This window comes from Diospyros lotus, chromosome 3 (assembly GCF_014633365.1).
Source record: "Diospyros lotus cultivar Yz01 chromosome 3, ASM1463336v1, whole genome shotgun sequence".
Taxonomy (NCBI): Eukaryota; Viridiplantae; Streptophyta; class Magnoliopsida; order Ericales; family Ebenaceae; genus Diospyros; species Diospyros lotus.
In genome coordinates this window covers 10,085,231-10,106,809 of record NC_068340.1, presented here as the reverse complement: position 1 = coordinate 10,106,809, position 21,579 = coordinate 10,085,231, and positions in this window count along the sequence as shown.

Sequence of the window (21,579 nt, the reverse complement as noted above, 5' to 3'; positions counted from 1 at the left end):
CGGTCACTTAAATCTGCTTCAATTATCAGCTGAATTTTACTCGCATGAAGCACCAAAAATCGCCTGTCTCATTGGAATTAGATGAGTTGAATTGCCTTGGCTAACTGCTACGAATTTTGAATCACGGCCAGAGTTGTCGGAATTACTTGACAGAGAGAACCGCCTAGGAACTAACGGTTCTGATACCAAATGTTATTAACAAATGTTATAAATCTATCTACCTTTGTTAATATTGTTAATATGAATATTGATATTTATTTGTGCAATGTCATATTTAACATTGTTTAGTGATAATGTAATTCATCTTTGTTAATAGTTTTATATGTTAACTTATTTATTGATATTTACTAATGTATTTTGATGGATGTTAAAAAAATACAATTCTTTATGAGGGTAAAAATGCTTTTTGACAAACAATCCCTTTATTATCCATTCTTTATCGTATGCTAACTAAATGTCTTATAGGTTACCATCCAATGCCATATTGTAAGCATTGCCCTGAGTGAATTGATTTATAGGTAGGATTGGTTCATATGTTATTTATATTAGAATTTGTTTAACATGTTATTCCAGCCCTTCCTATAACATGTTAAATAGTTATTTTTTAATAATAACTCCCCCAATCTTTTTACCCTATTTCATCTGCTTTTTAACCTCAAATCCTCTAGTTATTCTCAGACCTCTTTTCTTTGTATTATTAGCTGTAATTTAACCACATTATACAAACAAGCAAAGTTATCAAACTAAACTAAAATTAAAATTAATAAAATAGAAATATCATCAATGGATAAATAATTAATTAGAAAGTCCAAAAATTATAAATAAATAACTAACCTCTACCAATTGTTATCTCAATTGTTACCATGTCATTTGGAGAAATTGATGAGCTCCCAATCTTATTCAAAGGGAATGGTGGAATATCATCATTTGTTTTTTTATGGTGTTGAATCTTTTTCTCCAAGTTATATAGTACGAACCATGGTTGGCAAAGTGACATTCCTTTTGGAATTATGTGGCAAAGTAGTGGATTGTATTTGTGTACTATAAACCTTTGATGGTAACGTATTGAATTTGGATTGCACACGTGTAACAAGAACATTTAGCAGTACAGTAATGGACTTTGATTTCAAAATAACTATTTTTTTCTGATCAGATGCCATAGCAATTAAATCTATTATATAATAAAACAAAAATATGTAAGTCATCCATAGTAATATTATTTATCGACTATTACGGTGAAATTTTTAATGTATCAATCTATTAAATCAAACTATATTACAAGATAGAAATAAGAAAAAAATAAAAGAAAAACTAGGAGGTATTTTATTTATCCACCCATCCTTTACTTACTAATTGAATCTGTTAACAAAAACAAAACTATAATTTGACAGGGCCATATCACAATTTTACTCTTTATTATTTTTCATTGTTGCCAACAATTATTAATATTGTTAGTACCAAAATTGCCAGCTATTTTATTAAGGAAAAAAAGAAATAAAGAATAATTTAATATTAAAAATGCTAGTATATATATCTTTTAAAAATTGATATGTTGCTCAATAGATCAATTTTGAACAACTCAATTAGCTAAAAATAATAATTAGAGACAGAATCGTAATTTCACACAACTCAATCAGTTAAAACAATAAATAGTATATAAAATAAAAAATAAAAAATAAAATTTTATAAGTTGACAATAAATCATTTTTTTCAAAAAAGTTGGGTAATGGCCCTCATGTTAGGAACTTGGCAGCTTGACATGTGCCAGGGATGTAACTAGGAATGCAATTCATCGTAAATCGAGGAGGGGGGAGAAAAAGTAAGAAAAGAAAAAGAAAAATATATAAATTAGACATATAGATTACAAAGATAGAGAAAGTGCTGGGTGGGAACGACAAGGGAGGAAAAGAGAGAGAGATAAATAAATTATATGGGGTGGAGGTAAATAGAGAGCCAAAAGGCTGGGTGGGGTGGGGGATGGGGGAGAGGGGAGAAGCACGAAACTGGCAACGTACAAAGTTGCGTGAAATTAAATATATAATATTATTTATTTAAAATTTAATAAATTTAAGACCTAAAATGAATATTTACACGTATATAATTACATGTATATGTATAGAGATTTTTCGAATTAGAGAAATACAAATGACGAATTATAATACAAAAGAAACACATATATAGTTACATATACGAATGAATTATCATAAATATAAAGGTCAAAATTAAATATATTTGATTTGAAAAAGTTGAACATGTTATGATTAATATAAAAAATTGAGATTTATTTTTTAATATAAAAAAAAACAAATATATAATTACATATACAAATTGTAATAAACAAAATCATAGAAATCAAACTTATTTGATTCGGAAAAAGTTGAACAAGAGATGGTGAATATGAATAAATGGAGATTTATTTTTCAGTATAAGAAAAATAATTGCAGATACAAATTGTATTAGAGAATGTAAAAATCAAACCTGATTTGAAAAAAAAGCCTTAACAGAAGAAGATGTTGGAGACGGGTAGATCAAGAGACTGCTCAATCATATAAAGTAAACTGTAAAGATTGTTGCTTTTGAGAATGCAAACAGGGGCAGTAATGTGACTTCTTGCTTCCCGGAGCCCCCATTAGCATAGAGAATCTGTGAGAGGGTCATTAATAGAATAATATTAAAGCAATTCAAACCAACCTCTCATCAATATACCACATATCTGTCATATTAAAACATCATAACACAACAATTAAGCATTTACATCCCATCAAAATAAAAGATACATCCTCTGAATATTATATATCAAGTCAACCACAAAACATATATGTCCCTTCAAGGAACAAGGGTCTAACTAGCTTTGGCATTTCATCACAAAAGTTCCCAATACCTTCTCTTTAGGTGAGCTCTGTACACGTCTACCAACAAAAGAACACCCTCTGCTAGACTCGCCCTTAGCCTTATCTTGGTCTTAACCTAGAATGATGGAAAGCAAGGGCGAGTCACAAGACTCAGTAAGTATATAAAAAGAACAGGAAATAGTTACGGCTAGACTTCCCCAGAACATCATACAGTATATTGAAGCACACGCCAACCTTGTATACATAAACAACACACAATCCATGCCATGCGATTACATATCACGATACCCAGTCATAACATAAATACACATATGCACAAATAAGGTCATTGGGGCCCATATAAGATGCATACACTAGCACCCAAGACTATGTATACAAACCTGCTAGTAGCCAAGGACAGGCTACCAAATCAATATCACGAGCCCATGACTCCCCTACCACATCCACAAATAACATGTCAATCACCATTGTCATCACGTGCCAAAGCACTCACAATCACATCACATCATGTCGAGCCCTCGGCTCATATATCAAGATCTCATATCACATAATAACGGAAGTCGCGCTTTCTTTCCATCATTTCCCACAACCTCTCCATGTAATGCTACACATAAGGAATGCATGGCTCTTGTAGCATTAACGTGATGGCAAGGCCCCCATAAACTAAGCATCAAGCCATGCTATGCCCATGTAAGAATTCACATACAAGCGAATGCTCTAAATGCATATGCTTGCCTATCATACACAAGTCAGCACTCAACAGGCCAATTGTGTCACGCTAGTGCTCTTACCCCCAACACATACAAAGCATGATCCCTAATGAATGCACCCCATGGCCAAACATCATCATGCAAAACAATGTAGCAACATAACGCAATGCAATAAAACAATAAGCAGAATTACACAACCAACCATCTAGAACCTAACCCAAGGGTGCAACATCATTCCACAAAGAAATGTAGGGAGGACAAGTCCTACTTGGCCAATGAATACAACACGCATCAACAATGCTCAAGAAAACCCTTTAGTACTACTCAAGAAAACTTTTCTAACCTCTCAAGAAACTATATCTAGAAACATCATCATTTATTCTATAAATTCCTCTCATCATGCTCCAATCATACACCAAGTAAGTTATTTATCTCCCAAAAATCAGATCAAGGTAGATCGCTCAAAATGGAAGAACTTTGTATTATAGGCCAAGATTGGTAGGGTTGCCATAACTTCCAAATATAATCAAATTAACCAATATATATACCAAACCAAATATTAAGGAGTCTAGTTTATGGTACAAAAAGTGGATTCAAATTTGGATAATACCACAAGAAGTTATGCCCCAAAAACTAAAGCGCTATCGGGTTGAAACATAAATTCCAGATTTCAAAGTGGTACTTCACAAGGCATCTACAGGTTCCATACTTCTCCAAATAACCCAAATAATATATAAAAACAAATCCTATCGAGTATAGTTTATGACACTTCAAACGGTTCGCAAATCCGATATTTCTACAAATAGTTATACTCAAAATAGTGGAGCATGCGCATACTGTCACAAGGCAGAAACGGTCGACTGCCCTACAAAAACGGTCGATCGGTCGAAGCCGAGAACCACCCCGAGCACCCTCAAAACATGCAAGTGATGCACAAACACTTGCACCCACTACATCCTAATGATAAACACATCATTCCCAAGGGGTTATAGGGTAGAACAAGCCCTATTTCGAAGTACAAATGAGACTAGCAAGATCAAACTAAGGATGTGAGAGATTTACAAATATTTCTACATAAGACTTTCAAATACCAAGTCTTTGCAATACATGGAGATTTTTGGCTCTATTCTTTACAAAAACAAGAACCAAGAAGGTAGAAGAGTAAGAGGAGAGTAGAACCTGCCTTGGTGAGCTTCGCCTTTGATTTTTTTGCTTACAAGAATCACCACAAGATTAAGAGTCTTCTAACCACAAGAAAACCAACTAGAGAGGAAGATCAAGATGATGAATCAACTTCCCACTAGCACACACGCTTCTTGAACCCTTAGTGATCAGAAAAGATGGAGAAGGAGAAGAAGATATGGCAGCCCTAGCTTCTCCTTTCCAATCCCGTCAGCTCCTTTCTCTTTCTCTTAATTTTCCTTCATTTCTCAAGCCTCACTCCTCTTTTTATACTTTCCCCAACTTTCCTTAATTCTATTTATTTACATAATTCCACACTTAAGCCATAACTCACCTATATAAATCCTAAAAATCCATAATCTCACATTCCAATATTACTAAATACCATAAATTCCATAACATAAACATATATACATTTTACACCACTTTAGACTCTTCAAACTCCCATTGGTTTGACTTCCACCTTTGAATCAACCTAGATTTAGCTAGCCCATTCCTTTTCCTTTATTATTTCCCAAAATACCATGGTGTTACAAGTAATGTGTATAAAGAGAGGAAAAATCCTTTGAGAATGTAAATGGGGAAATAAAATATTAATAAAAGGGGAAGTCTTTGAGGCAGTGGGTGGTGATGAAAAGTTAACAAGGAGGGAAAATGAAACTTAAGGAGGGAAGTCTTCGACAGTCTTCTAAAAATAAATTAATAAGGAGGGAAAAGTTTTCTGGAGACCTTTTCAGAATGAATGAAAATTTAATAGGGAGAGAATGTTTTTGAGGATATAAAATAGGGGAATAAAAAATTAGTAAGGAGGAAATAAAAAAATTAATAAATTATCCATGCATCCCGCTGCCTGTTCGCATTCTCCTTTCTTAGTACATAATATAATATAATATATATATAATATTATATATATATGTATTTACATATATCACAAATTCACAGCAGCTCTCACAAACGTGCCTCTTAATTTTCCTTCTTAATATATATTATTATAATATAATATCAACTTTTTTAACAGAAATCCACTTTCTCTTAATATATAATATGTATTTATATATTACCACAATTTATATATATATTATCTATATGCCTATATTTTATATATTTAAGTGATATAGGGTAATCTCTAAATTTTATAGTATCTTCACTTTCCTTATTTCATTGTTTTATTATATATTATATTATTTTATATTCCATAAATATCCACCATCACTTTATATATTCATAAAACATATATATCGTAACTGTAATTAAAATAATTTACCCCTAAGTCCAATCTCCAATGCGCAATTATTATGCGCCTATGCCGTTTTCCCATTTCTCGTTGCTTCATCTTTATTCAATTCAACTGAGTTTTAACTTTACATACATAAAATATTAATATAATATTAATTAAAATCACTTACTATCACATATTTAAATCATATAATTCATGAAGATGCCTCCCAATTCCTCAATCTTCTTATAAATAATTAATTTAATTAATTAATTATTTTTTATAATATTATAGATATATATCTTCTTTTTAACTCTTTAAAATAAATTAAAATCCTATTTTCTCAACCCAATAAATTATACTCTCATTTTCTTTGATTTTTCAACTTGCACACACACACACACACACTTCCTTAATTGGACTATCCCATTTCCAAATTACTATAAGTTGTAACACCTCATCTACTCAGGGCGTGTCATGTCTTAGGAAATTTTGAAACTTATATTTTTTTTTAATTACATCATTCCCAAAATTCCCTTAGACCTATCTAATGCTTAACGAAATAATTTATACACTAGAGACAACTAAAATCTCATAAAGTGGAAGTTGAAATCGAACCTGATCATAGCATTTAATATATAGATAACTGAACATGACACTTATTACATAAGTTTCTAAAGATAATTTAAAACGTACATAATACTTGAAATATTTGTACTACAACATATCATGGCACACTTGCTCATTCTTTGACAACTCGTGTCGTTACACATCTTCAACTTCCGTACCGTCACTGCATGTCCCGACTAGAACGTTGAATATTCTAGGGACAAAACCGGAATTAAATGATGAACCATCTAAGTATGCTACAAGATGTTTTAACATGTGTGTATGCAATGTCTTACTCATCGTAGGTGTTAACTGCACCCCTCATACTACCTATCATTTTTACGGCCACCTCTTTCGAAGCCGGGGTGTATGGGGGTACCCTTGGTACAGTAATGGTGCCAGTTCGTACTCCCTAAGGCCACAATGCGGGTGATCAATGATATTAACGTGTATTTATGCATTTCATAGTCATATCATGTATGCAGTCTACGTGATGGATACATATCAGAGCATGTCAACATGATGAAAGCATTCCCAAAGATCGGGTTTAAATATAAACATTTATACCGTACTAAACATGTAACAGTACACTTTACACAACTAAGCTGCCTCAATAAGTGTGACGACCTCGATAAACGTGTCGAGCGAGCTATTTCCCAATTCTCGAGCCTCAAGGATTCCTAAAATATTAAATTTATTTCCAGAATATTAATTCACTATTTTCTCATAATTTCTACAATTTCTCTTTATTTTCTAAGTCTTATTTTCTCAAAATTTCATAATAAATATCTAAACCTTCACTTAACCCAATTTTCCTTCACTAATATTTTTAAAAAAACATTTCTAGTCTTCTAGAATTTTCTTGAAATTTTCCAATTTAAATTCCTATTTTTTCCTTATTTCCATAATAACAAAATTACTTAAATAAATAATTAATTTAGCATTTTTTAGAAATTTTTTCACAAAATAAGACATAAATGAAATTTTAGATTTTCTGGAAAAATTTCAAAAATTTCTCTATTTTCTTTTTATTTTTCTTCTTTTCTTTTTTTTTTTTATTTTATTTTCTTTTTTTTTTCTTTTCTTTTTTTTCCTAGTGGGCGTGTGCAAGCCACACGCCTTCTTCCTACTTGCAGGTGCGTGCAGCCACGCGCCCAACTGGGGTTGTCTTCTCCAGCGGTTGCCTCGCCGCCGGCAACCCCCCGACTTCTCAGAGCTTTGAAAAAGCTCTCTCTCCCCCTTATTTTCGACCTTCTGAACCCAAAAACAGCCTTAAAAGTTTGAAAAGCCAACTAAAAGTACCTTAATTTCTCGATCGAAGGCGCGGCTTCGGTGGTTTGAGCGATTTTTCGGCGAGCTCGATTCTCCTTCTCCGCTGCTCTGTTGGCCACCAAACGCTCCAGAAACCTTGCCCACGATGTAAGGATTAGAACCCACTCACCAATCTCTCAAACGTTGCCCGAAATGCCCGATCTATAAAGTAAAAACTTCTGAGGAAGGGCCTCGCTCGAACTCGGCTATTTATAGCCAAAACTCCATGTGTCTTGTCCTATCACGGCACCCACATGTCTTAGAAGGCCATCCCGACGTCCTTTGAAGCATTAATGGCCTCCCTCACCTCTGGTAGCCGTTTGCAGGCGTGGCCAGAGCATGGTCGCGCGCCTGCTCTGAGTTTTTTCCAAATTGTTTGTTTTTTTTTTTTACATATATACATATACCTATATTTATACATATACGGGCAATATCATTTGCATATATATAATATTTAATACATAATATTTATGGTATTATGATTAAACCATACTATTAAAAATACATAATATAATTTAATAAATTTATTTACAATACAAATATACCTTACCCTATTAAATTTTACCGATAAACACTACAATTCTAATAATTTCTCTATGGTCTAAATACTAAATTGCGATTATTATTCATGATGTCCTAAGGTATTACATTCTCCCCTCCTTATAAAAATTTCATCCTCGAAATTTGATCATTCTTCGCTCATTCTGACTATAGGGTCCTCAAATAGGTAGGGAAAATTAATCTTCATGTCTTCTTCTCGCTTCCAAGTTTTCTCTTCACTCATCGGGTTTCTCCATAGAACTTGCACAAGGAAATTGACTTGTTCCTCAGAACTTAATCCCTACGATCCAAAATTTTGATCAGTTTCTCAACATACGAAAGATTTCCTTGAACCTCGACAACCTCGGTTGGCATTACTTGAGAGGGAGCTGGCTCATGCTTACGAAGTTGCAATACATGAAATACATCGTGGAGGTTTGATAGGGATGGGGGTAGAGCAAGTCGATAAGCGACTAGTCCAATTCTTTCCACTATATCATACAGACCTATATGCTTGGGACTTAACTTGCCCTTTTTCTTGTTGCTTTAAGTCACCATTCTTAGTGGAGATATCTTTAGGTACACTTTATCACCAACTTGGAACTTTAAATTCCTTCTTCTAGTATTCGCGTAGGATTTTTGACGATCCTGAACTTCCTTGATTCTTTCCTGAATGATCTTTATTTTTTTCGACGTCTCCTAACGATCTCAGGTCCCAAGATTTGACGTTCACCTACCTCAGTCCAGTATATTGGGGACCTACATTTTTGTCTATATAAGGCTTCATATGGAGCCATTCCAATGCTACTGTGATAACTATTATTCTAAGAGAACTCTACCAATGGTAAATGTTCCTCCCAGCTTCCTAGAAAGCTAATAACACAGGCTTGCAACATATCTTCTAAGGTTTGAATGGTCATTTCTGATTGACCATCAGTTTGGGGATGATAGGTTGTACTTAGCCTAAGCTGAGTACCTAAACACTTTTGCAGGCTTCCCCAAAACCTAGAAGTGAACCTTGGGTTACGGTCTGATACAATACTTATAGGCACTCCATGCAATCTGACGATCTCGTTAAGATACTACTGGGTTAACTTGCTAATCGGTTGGCTTACTTTCATAGCCAGAAAATGAGCAGACTTGGACAATCTGTCAACTATCACCAAAATAGCATCATTCCCTTTAAGACTTCTTGGCAATCCCGTCACGAAATCCATCGTAATTGTTGTTGCCAAAATACAATAATTAAAATTTATGATGTGGGGTCCACTCGAGCTCGGGGTCGGGTGAAGTTAGGTTAACATAAGAGATGTCCCCTCAAGGGAGATTGCCGCTAGGATGCTCGCCACAAGGATTCGCCACTAGCTCTCACCACAAGCCTTCGCCATTAGCTCTCGCCGCAAGCCTTCACCACTAGCTCTCGCCACAAGCTAGCGCCACTAGCTTTTGCCACGAGACTTCGCCACAAGCTTCGTCACAAGGTTTTCGCCGCAAGCCTTCGCCACTAGCTCTTGCCATAAGCTCTCACCACTAGCTCTTGCCACGAGGCTTCGCCACAAGCTTCGTCACAAGGTTTTGCCACTAGCCTTGCCACAAGCTTCGCAACAAGGCTTCGCCGCAAGCTTTTATCACAAGGCTTCGCCACGAGCCTCACCACAAGGTTTTACCACGAGCTTCATCGCTAGGTTCGCCACAAGACTTTACCTTCGCCGCTAGGCTCGCCGCAAGGATTCGACCCTGTTAATGTTGAGAAATAGGTTAGAAGGCTCGCGGGAATCTTCCCCACGAAGACCCTCCGATGCCAAAGTCAGTCCTGAATCCTAATGATTATTCAGGAAAATAGTAAAAGTGCATTCAAAATGTCTAGAGTTTACCGAAGTTGGAAGTCCCCATTAATGTCCTATAGCCGGGTATTTATAGGGCACGATTCTCAAGGGTGTCTGGTGTCGACACGTGGCGATTGCTGAGTGGGTCAAAAATAAAAGAAGAGGGAGGTTGCCACCAAAACCGTCACGAGCTAGCCCTCGCGGCTAGCTTGGCCACAACGCTAGCCCTTGTGGCCAGCCTTGGCTCACAGCAGGCTGCCGCGAGCCTGCCCAGCCTTGGCTCGCGGCAAGCTGCCGCGGGCTTGCCTTGCGGCCAAGCTGGCCGCAAGGCTGGCCAGCCTCGGCTTGCGGCAGGCTGTCGCGAGCCTGCCCTCATGGTAAGCCTAGGTGCGAGGTTGCCCTTGTGACCAGCCTTGCCACGAGGCAAGGCCTCGCGGCAGGTTGCCGCGAGCTGGCCCTTGTGGCCAGCTTGCGGCTAGGCTGGATCTTGTGTCCAGCTACTGTGAGCTGGCCCTTGAGGCCAGCATCGTCTCGCGTTCTGCCTTGTCGCGAGGCTGGCCCTCGCAACTAAAACTTTTTATTTTATTTATTTATTTTGAAAAAATCTCTCATTTTTTCTACCAATTTTTCTTAGCACAACATTTGCCCCCTACTCTTCTGTTTTATCTTTAGACGAAATTGAAGAGTAAAAATATTTAGCCATGGAGTCGAGTCTAGCACCTTAACTTAACCAAAGATTCCATGATGCCCCAAGATCTAACGCCAGCTAAGGGCTTTAGGTACTAGATTATCTCTAGGCAGCCATACCCTTGATAGGTAGATTCCACTGCAGAATTCTTATCGGGTGTCTGAGCTTACCGAGAGGTCAAGTGCCAGATCAGCTAAGGAGTCGGGTCTAGCTCAGGAGCATAGCATCGAACTCAGTCAATGGATCCCGACAAGCCTACGAGCACAGTCTTTAGAGCATCCGGTGATCCCATGATGGATCATAGCGCTCTGGCTATTGTGTTCTCCATGTCCGTCTTTCGGGGTTAGCCTATTTCAAGGAATCTGGGTTTGGCCAGTGGTTTGGCACGAGATTCCGGCCAAACATCCAAGTTTGTCGGGAGACCTAGGTGCCAGATCTACCAAGGAGTTTGGTCTATGCAAAAAGGCATAGCACCCAACTCAAGCGAGGGATCCGGGTGAGTCTGCGGGCATAGGCATCGGATGTTCTGGTGATCCCAGACCAACTCGTGGTCATAGGCACCAGATTGCAACTGGATGACTCAACTCTGATAAGTGGGGTCATGGCAGAGTTGTCACAACGTTGTTGTCTTTTCATGCCTTCCTTGGGCCAGTCTACCTCAGGGGATCTGGGTTTGGCCAGTGGCCTGGCGTGAGCTTCCTACCAGGTATATGAGTTTACCGGGAGACCTAGGCGCCAGATTAACCAAGGAGTCGGGTCTAGCCAAAAAGGCATAGCACCGAACTCAAATGAGGGATCCGGGTGAGTCTGCGGGCATAGGTATCGGATCCTCTGGTGACTTCGGGCCAGCTCGTGGTCATCGGCACCAGATTGCCACTAGACGACTTGACCTTCAGGAACGGTCTTATGCTAGAGCTATCAGGTGATCACTTCACTTTTTTTTCGCCTTCCTAAGGCTAGTCTACCTCAGGGAATCTAGGCTTGGCCAATGGTCCGACACGAGATTCCTACCAGACATCTGAGTTTGCCGGGAGACCTAGGCACCAGATCAACCAAGGAGTCTGGTCTAGCCGAAAAGGCATAGTGTTAGAACGGGAGATGCTATGGCACACACCAAGAGGGGGGTGAATTGGTTATTTTAAAAACTTAATTGATAGAACTTGAAAAACTTTTTAATATAGGTTGAAGTTTTAATGATTTAAAACGTGAAGCATATAAAATGACAAATGTGAATCAAGTGAGGAATTAAGGAATGCTTGGAAAGATAAAGATGATTTAAAGAACACAAGCACATAAGAACACCAAGATTTATAGTGGTTCGGCTTAACCCAAGCCTAATCCACTACCTTAGCTCCTCACTAAGGATTTTTCAAACCATCCACTAAAACCCCCTACTTAAACCAAGTAGGTCCTCTAGTCCGAGACTAGGAATTACAAAACCTCCCACTCAAATGGGCCCTCTAGCTATACAAGCTAGGAAAACAAGAAATATATAGTTGGAGAGAATCTAAGAGATGAATCTCTTAGTTACAATGTCTCTCAAAAATGATACAAGGCTTAAATGAATGTAAACAAATTAAGATCATAGCCTTGAAGAGAGAAAATTGAAGCACAGTGAATGTAAATAGAAACGAGTGTAAAATGTAAGCTCAATTCAATTCGTTCCCGTCCATTAGCCTTCTCTTGATCATCTATGACATGTATATATAAGTGTCCCACGAAGTTGAAGAGAAATATAGCCGTTTGGAGCCGTTGGGATTTGAAAAAATAGCCGTTGGAGCTTTCTGCAAAAAGAAATAGTTGACAGAAGAAATATATAGTTGACTATTTTTACAAGTAAAGCAAGAAATAGTCGACAGAAAAAACAAATAGTCGACTATTTTATAACACAAAATTTCAATAGTCGACAGACACATTCCAATAGTCGACAGATGCTGAGATATGAAGAAATTTTTGAATTTCATGAACAAAAATAGTCGACAGACCAAAAGGCATAGTCGACTATTTTTACTCGATAGTCGACAGATGCTTGAATAGTCGACAGAACAATCAAAATAGTCGACTATTTCAAGGCATAGTCAACAGAATGAACCTGATAGTCGACTATTCTTTAGAAAAACTTGAATTTTCAATACATCCTTATTCGATTCTTTAAAAACTCATTTTGATTATCTTTAAAGCAAGTTGAGATTATCAAAAGTATGATTTGAAACAAATTATTCTTAACAAATCAATCTTTCATCCATACTCAATATTTCATATCTTGCTTTAAGATTTATATACTAAAAATGCATTTTCTCATTCATATAATCCATATAGTAGAAATTGATTTTCATATAGACATTCATCAAAACCATTTCATTACTAAGAGATATTAGATATCAAAATACTAGGAGATAGTTTTCTAAAATGAACATACTTTCAAAAACATGTTCTAGTTGGTCTTTTACCTTAGAATTATTTTAACCAACAATTTTAAGGAGATTCTTTTTAGATCTTAAAACTTGTTTATGCTAATCTCCAACTAATATAAAAGATCATAGATCATTTTAACAAAGCACTTTGAAATTGATTTTTGTTTCCAAACCATATGCTTTGATTGAGAAAAAAAATACATTTGAAATTTTTCATCATCAAAACTAAACACAAGAGTAAAATATCACATAGCATCGAACTCAAATGAGGGATCCGGGTGAGTTTACAGGCATAAGCATCGGATGTTCTGGTAATCCTAGGCCAACCTGTGGTCATCAACACCAGATTGCCGCTAGGTGACTTTACCTATTGGAAGCGAGCTGTGCTTGAACCGCCATACCTGCATGACACATACAAATAATCTTGGCTCATGCAGATTTTAAGTGGTTCAACTTATAGTTTTGCCTACTCCACCAGAATACATGGGATATATTCTTTTATTTTATTGGGGGATGTTATTACAATGGAAAATTAAAGACAATTCCGGCCTCTAATTGGGTCGAGTAACGCTTCTGATGACAGGCTTGACTCTACGTCTCGTGCTTCTCCCCTTCCCTTAGGGTTAAAACTGGGAAGTACCTCTCAAGGTGCACAGTGCTCCAAACTTTTCCCGTCACCATACCTTGTGGTGTCGGTAGTGTGCACATGTTGGGGCCTAACACCTTCTGAATTTTGTAACGTCCTTCGTACTTCAGGCTGGGTTTCCCTTCCTCTTCTATTACCTTCCCCTGTGTTTAAAATTTTTATTTGGATGATAAACTGTTCTGCTCTGTCGAACAATTCAGTCACAGAATTAGGCTTGGAGAAGGCTAAGGATCTTCTAAGCGGGGCGTAGGTAGTTCCGTTTAGAAAGGCTGACGCTGCCAATCCGATTGGGAGATCCCTTACTTCCTGCATCGTGGCTCTGAATTGCTCGATGTATTACTTCAGGGATTCATTTGGCTTTTACTGTAAGCTCATTAGATATATCGCATTCTTCTTCTTCTAGAGATAGGCGAAGAATGCATTTAGGAATTCTTTCTTCAACTGTTCGAATGATCGTATATGTCTTATTGGTAACTCAATGAACCACTGTTGAGCTTGTCCTATCAGGGAGAATGGGAAAGCCCTGCATCTCGTGACCTCATTCCATTCATGTAGCACGGCTACTGCAACAAAATGTTGTAAATGCTTCTCGGGGTCTTCCCTTTCTGAGTATATCGAAAGGTGTGGCAGTTCAAACCCTGGTTGCACTGATCACCTTTGGAGTTCTTTAGATAGAGGGAACCCTTTCGAGGGAGTTACCTTTGGTATCATCATTACCTGCCTCTGTTCTAGCACCTCTTCTATGAGGCATTTAATGTCGAACACGCTGAGTGTTTCTTGCTTCCTTTCATTTTAGCAAAGAGATGGGTCATGAGGCACTCCTGAGTAAGTGTTTTTTGTTGTCTCTCTACACGTGGGAGCTTTTTTTGACCTCTTGTTATTTTTCCTTCTTGAGTTCGATACTTCCGAGACTTGACTATTCAGCCCTGGAGTTCTGATTCTTGTCCCCTGCCTAGGGGCTCTTGAAGGGTTGTCCTGGGATCTCCGATGTTCTACCCTTGTATCGATTTGTCTCATGTGGGGAATGTGAATGTTCGGCCTTAGTTCATGTAACAAAGCAGTGACTTCCTGTAGTCTTCTCATATTCTCCTCATTGTTCACCCTGAGTTCATCATTCTATTGTTTCAGCTCCTTAAAGTTCTTCCGCAATAGTTCATAATCTGAGAGTAAGACCGTGGGTGGAGCTATTCTTGAAGTCCCCATGAGATTTCAATGTGGAATTGAAAACTGTCCAAATGAGTGTTGTTCCTGACTAGCGGACATTGCATGGGGGACTTGTTCCTCTCGCCCTGTCGCGTATCTCCTCAATTCAACTATGTGTGCTTCTCTTTGCTCTGAATGCTCCATGCCCCTAGTCCGGTGGTATGGTTGCATTCGAGCACAGGAAAGTTCCCGGAATGTAGTTCGTTGTTAGGGTGATCTACTGAAAATTCTGGTACTGTAGAGTGCACCTGGTGGGAGCTTTTCATGGCTCCCGTCCTGGTACGAGCGCTCCTTCGGGTGGGGTCAGGCGGGCTCGCCCAACTGGCTGATCTTGTCCCTCTCGGCATTTTGTGCTAAAATTGGCTTTTTCTTGGGTTTCCCACAGACCCCGCCAAATTGTTAGTGCCAAAATATAATAATTAAAATTTATGATGTGGGGTCCACTCGAGCTCGGGGTCGGGTGAAGTTAGGTTGTCGTAAGAGATGTCGCCTCAAGAGAGATTGCCACTAGGATGCTCGCCACAAGGATTCGCCACTAGGTCTCGCCACAAGGTTTCACCACTAGCTCTGGCCACAAGCCTTGGCCACAAGCTCTTGACACTTGCTCTCGCCACTAGCTTTTGCAACGAGGCTTCACCACAAGCTTCGTCACAAGGTTTTTGCAGCAAGCCTTCGCCACTAGCTCTGGCCACAAGCTCTTACCACTAGCTTTTTCCATGAGGCTTCGCCACAAGCTTCATCACAAGGTTTTGCCACTAGCTTTGCCACAAGCTTCGCAATAAGGCTCCGCCACAAGCTTTTGTCACAAGGCTTCGCCACGAGCTTCACCACAAGCCTCGCCACAAGGTTTTACAACGAGCTTCGCTGCTAGGTTCTCCACAAGACTTAGCCTTCGCCGCTAGGTTTGCAGCAAGACTTTACCTTCGTTGCTAGGTTCGTCGCAAGACTTTACCTTCGCCGCTAGGTTCGCCACAAGACATTACCTTCGCCGCAAGGATTCGACCATGTTAAAGTTGAGAAAATAGGTTAGAAGGCTCGCGGGAATCTTCCCTGCGAAGACCCTCCGATGCCAAAGTCAGTCCCGAATCCCAATGACTATTCATGAAAATAGTAAAAGTGCATTCAAACTGTCTAGAGTTTACTGAAGTTGGAAGTCCCCATTAATGTCCTGTAGCCGAGTATTTATAGCGCACGATTCTCAAGGGTGTCTGGTGTCGACACATAGCGGTTGCTGAATGGGTTAAAAATAAAAGAAGGGGGAGGTTGCCACAAAAACCACCGCGAGCTAGCCCTTGCGGCCAGCCTTGGCTCGCGGCAGCCTGCCACGAGCCTGCCCAGCCTTGGCTCACAGCAAGCTGCCACGACCCTACCTTGCTACCAGCCTCGACTCACGGTAAGCTGCCACGAGCCTGCCCTCACGGCCAGTCTTGCCGTAAGGTAGGGCCTCGCGGCAGGCTGCCACGAGCTGGCCCTTGTGGCCAGCTTGCAGCTAGGCTGGCCGCTAGGCTAGATCTTGCGGCCAGCTACTGCGAGCTGGCCCTTGCGGCCAGTATCGTCTCGCGTTCCGCCTTGCCGCGAGGCTAGCCCTCCTGACTAAAATTTTTTATTTTATTTATTTATTTTGAAAAAATCTCTCATTTTTTCTACCAATTTTTCCTGGCACAATAATTGCCCCTACTCTTCTGTTTTGTCTTTAGACGAAATTAAAGAGTAAAAATATTTAGCCAAGGAGTCAGGTCTAGCACCTTGACTAAACAAAAGATTCCATGATGCCCCAAGATCTAACGCCAGCCAAGGGCTTTAGGTACTAGATTATCTCTAGGCAGCCATACCTTTGATATGTAGATTCCATTGCGAAATTCTTGCCTGGTGTTCGAGCTTGCTGAGAGGTCTAGGCGCCGGATCAACTAAGGAGTCGGGTCTAGCTCGGGAGTATAGCACCGGACTCAATCAATGGATCCCGACGAGCATACGGGCACAATCTCTGAAGCATCCGGTGATCCTATGATGGATCATAGCGCTCTGGCTATTGTGTTCTCCATGTCCGTCTGTCAGGGTTAGCCTATTTCAAGGAATCTGGATTTGGCCAGTGGTTCGGCATGAGATTCCAACCAAACATCCAAGTTTGCCGGGAGACCTAGGCGCTAGATCTATCAAGGAGTTGGATCTAGGCAAAAAGGCATAGCACCCAACTCAAGCGAGGGATCTGGGTGAGTCTGCGGGCATAGGCATCGGATGTTCTGGTGATCCTAGGCCAACTCGTGGTCATAGGCACCAAATTGCAACTAGATGACCCAACTTCGATAAGAAGGGTCATGGCAGAGTTGTCACAGGGTTATTGTCTTTTCATGCCTTCCTTGGGCTAGTCTACCTCAGGAGATCTGGGTTTGGCCAGTGACCTAGTGCGGGATTCCTACTAGGCATCCGAGTTTGCTAAGAAGTCTTCAACTTCTATACCGTCATTGCATGTGCCGACTGGAACATTGAATATTCTAGGGGCAAAACCCGAATTAGATGATGAACCATCTAAGTAAGGTACAAGATGTTTTAACATGTGTGTATGCAATGTCTTATTCACGTAGGTGTCAACTGCACCCCTTATGCTACCTACCATTTTTACGGCTACCTTTTTCGAAGCCGAGGTGTATGAGGGCACCCTTGGTACATTAATGGTTCCAGTTCGTACTCCCTATGGCCACAATGCGCGTGATCAATGATATCAACGTGTATTTATGCATTTCATAGTCATGTCATGTATGCAGTCTATGTGATGGATACATATCAGAGCATGTCAACATGATGAAAACATTCCCGAAGATCGGGTTTAAATATAAACATTTATACCATACTAAACTTGTAACAGTACACTTACTTTACACCACTAAGTTGTCTCGATATGCGTGACGACCTCGATAAACATGTCGAGCGAGCTATTTCCCAATCCTCGAGCCCCAAGGATTCCAAAAATATTAAATTTATTTCCAGAATATTAATTCACTATTTTCTCACAATTTCTACAATTTCTCTTTATTTTCTAAGTCTTATTTCCTCAAAATTTCATAATAAATATCTAAACCTTCATTTAACCCAATTTTTCTTCACAAATATTTTTAAAACAACATTTCTAGCCTTCTGGAATCTTCTTGAAATTTTTCAATTTAAATTCTTATTTTTTCCTTATTTCCATAATAACAAAATTACTTAAATAAATAATTAATTTAGCATTTTTTAGAAAACATTTCACAAAATAAGACATAAACTCTTTTTGTTATCTTACAGGAAATCATGCATATATGAAATGTATTTATGAAAATATATGCTGTTGGCTTTTCAACTGTTGCATTTATAAAATTCGTGTGGCCATACTATTGTATCTATCTGTTGATGGCCGAAGGCAACAGTCGGATATCCTCCGAGAGGCACTATGCGTGCGCCATCGAGAAAGCTCTCGTGGGGAAAACCGTGAGTCTAAGGGGCAATAGATATGATACTTGCATGAGTTCTATGAGGTTGCGCTGGGGTGGCATGGTTAGGGATCTCCCGAGAGGTGCTATGCATGTGTCGTTGAGAAATCTCTCGTTGGAGGCGTCCATGTTCATGAGGCACTTCATAGTAGTTTTCTTTGTTTTCTCATACGTCTTACACTTGTTCATGCATTTATAAACTGTTTTAGAGTTTCTAACTAGAAGATTCATCTTCTAATTGGGTTATGCCCCTGTAATATTCAAACGTTCCAGGTTCGATGAGCTGCTCTAAGGGAAATGATGTAGCTGAAGAATAAGCAAAGTTTGTCGCCTGTAGCATGTCTAGCATGTTTTGATTATGCGTGAACCCTACGTATTGGATATGTTGAGGTTTTGTTTGATTGTTTTGGAAGTGCTTAGTTGGTTTCTCGGGAAGCAAGTCTCCATGTATTTTGTATTTGAAGATTCTATGGTACGGATTTTTATGATATGGATTTAAGTGTGGTGTACTGGAAGTGCATGTCTAGGAAAGTTCTGGCTAAAGAAAGACTTGGAATTTAAGTGTGTCCCTTTGTGACCCACCTCTCTTTCCTGGGAACTTACATGGTATACTATTCATGTACACACATTATTTCTGTATACGGTTACTATTTGCAATGAATAGTGGAAGTGAATCCGATTATTTACCATATTAGGTTTCGATTATCACTTTCGCATTGTGAATGATGTGCTGGGGGGTTTCGTTTTGAAATTTCGGTACTTGAGATTTAAGATATGTACCGTGGAAAAAATAATTTGTGCATAATTTATTTATGTTGGGACCAAGCATAGTGACACGCTCGGTAAGGAAAAAAATAGGGTGTTATAGTTGGTATCAGAGCGGAGTTTAATTTAAAGACTTAGGAAAAAGTTTGATTTGGAAGCCTTATGTGGCTCTGATACAGTTGGTATCAGAGCTTAAGTTTATTGGGAAGACTTAAGCGACTCAGATATAGTTAATATCAAAGTTAAACCCTATTTGGAGATTAGGGAATAGCAATTTGGAGACTTAAGGGGATCTGATATTGATGAAACCAGTTAGTAGGAACCCCAAGTGGAGGTTTTGGGGAAAAGAGATTGATGGTTCATAGAACGGAATCCCTACTTAGAGATTTGAGGATTTTCGATTGAGGTCTTAGAGGTTATTGATTTGACAATCTATCCTTGTTAAGTGATTGAAAAGCTGGTCGGGATGACCTAGCTATGGAAGTTAGGATCCGATGATATGATTCGGGTATAAGTTGACTTGGTAACCATGATTATGGATCCGAGAGGTTTGGAGACTGTTGATTTGAGGTCATTAGTCAAAATCATTGCGAGAAATGATAGGATAACTGGTGGTTATCAAGGATGATTGAATCATGAATGATTAGTCGGATGTGACATAACCTAACTGATGAGTTAGGAGCAGATGATAAGTATTTTCAGGGATCATTTAGTGACTCTAAAAATGAGATAAGGGATCCAGGGGATTGGGTCAAGTGAGAGGTCAAAAATGGACGGTCGTTTTAAGAAAATAAAGATATAAGAGAATCTAGTGGTTAGATCTGAAGTAGTGTTCATTTGACGGAATACGAATGCATTCTTTAGTCGAGGAAGGCTTGAGAATGCAAGTATGAGTGGCATTGGAGACGCTACGAGGAAATTGTGATCCGTTAAATTTTTGGTATGCAATTGCAGTATATTGCAGAAGAGTCCATTTTGGGATGTTCTACCGTGAGATGAGCATTGTAAGGCTCGAGGGGTAGATTAACCTCGATGACTAGTGTGGCAGTACTAGTGGAATGATGAGATACCTAGTCAACAGAATTTGTGACTATGGTTTAGTATGCCAAGTGCGCTTGGAGATTTAGGACTCAAAGCGAACCTAAGGAAAGGTTTGCAAGTGGGATGAGCTTGATAAATGATTAGAAGGTTGTATATGGCTAGATATGTGAAGCCACTGTGAATCTTGGGATTTAGGCTAAGAATTTTGAGGAGCCTAGCGAGTCCGAGGATTTGAAGCATACTAAGTGTATGTAAGGAAGGCACATCTTAGAGCTGACTTCTAATAGGTTGAAGGGCGACCCTAGCTTTTTGATCACCCATACGAGGACTTTGGCCGTGTGATGGGGTGAGGGAGGTGTGATAACCTGCCCAAAAGTCTGCTAGGCCCATAACCTTAGCCATGGTAAGGTGAGGGAAGTGCGGATGCTCCCCAAAAGTCCTGTGGGCAAGGTGGGTAACCCCAGGTTTGTCGTTGGAAATGGGTGTGTGTGAATGCTGGCCCTGAATGGGGGTGAGGGAGGTGTGGATACCGCCCAAAAGTTCAGTAAGCCCGAAGTAGTTGAGGGAGGAGGTTTCTATAGTGCCTTGGGTTTTAGAAGAGGTGTGGATACTGCCCAAAAGTTCAGTAAGCCCGAAGTAGTTGAGGGAGGAGGTTTCTATAGTGCCTTGGATTTTAGAATTGAGGTAAGGTTACCTTGAGGAAACGACTCATGGGAATGAGTCATGTCAGTTTGGTGTCAACTTAGCTGAAAAAGTGGCCAAGGTGAAGTCTTGAGCCTCGTAGAGGTTTCGAGTTGGAAAAAATTTGATTGTCCATGATTTGAGACATGATGATTTGGTTGGGATGATAGTATATCCGTGTCAGGAAGACACGCGATGATCAAGACTCTGGGTACGGTTTGTGAGACAGGACATGTGGATTGGTTATGCCTTAGGCAACCGCATGGGACCCAAATCGTTATTGAGAGAGCCGAAAGGTGGATCTTTAGAAGATTTATGATTCTGAGGCGGACAGCTCTGATCATAGTGAAATTTTGTTGGGAGTAGAAACCGAACCTATGGGATGTCTGATGGTGGTTTCGACACCTATGGGAAGGATATGGAGTCCTCGA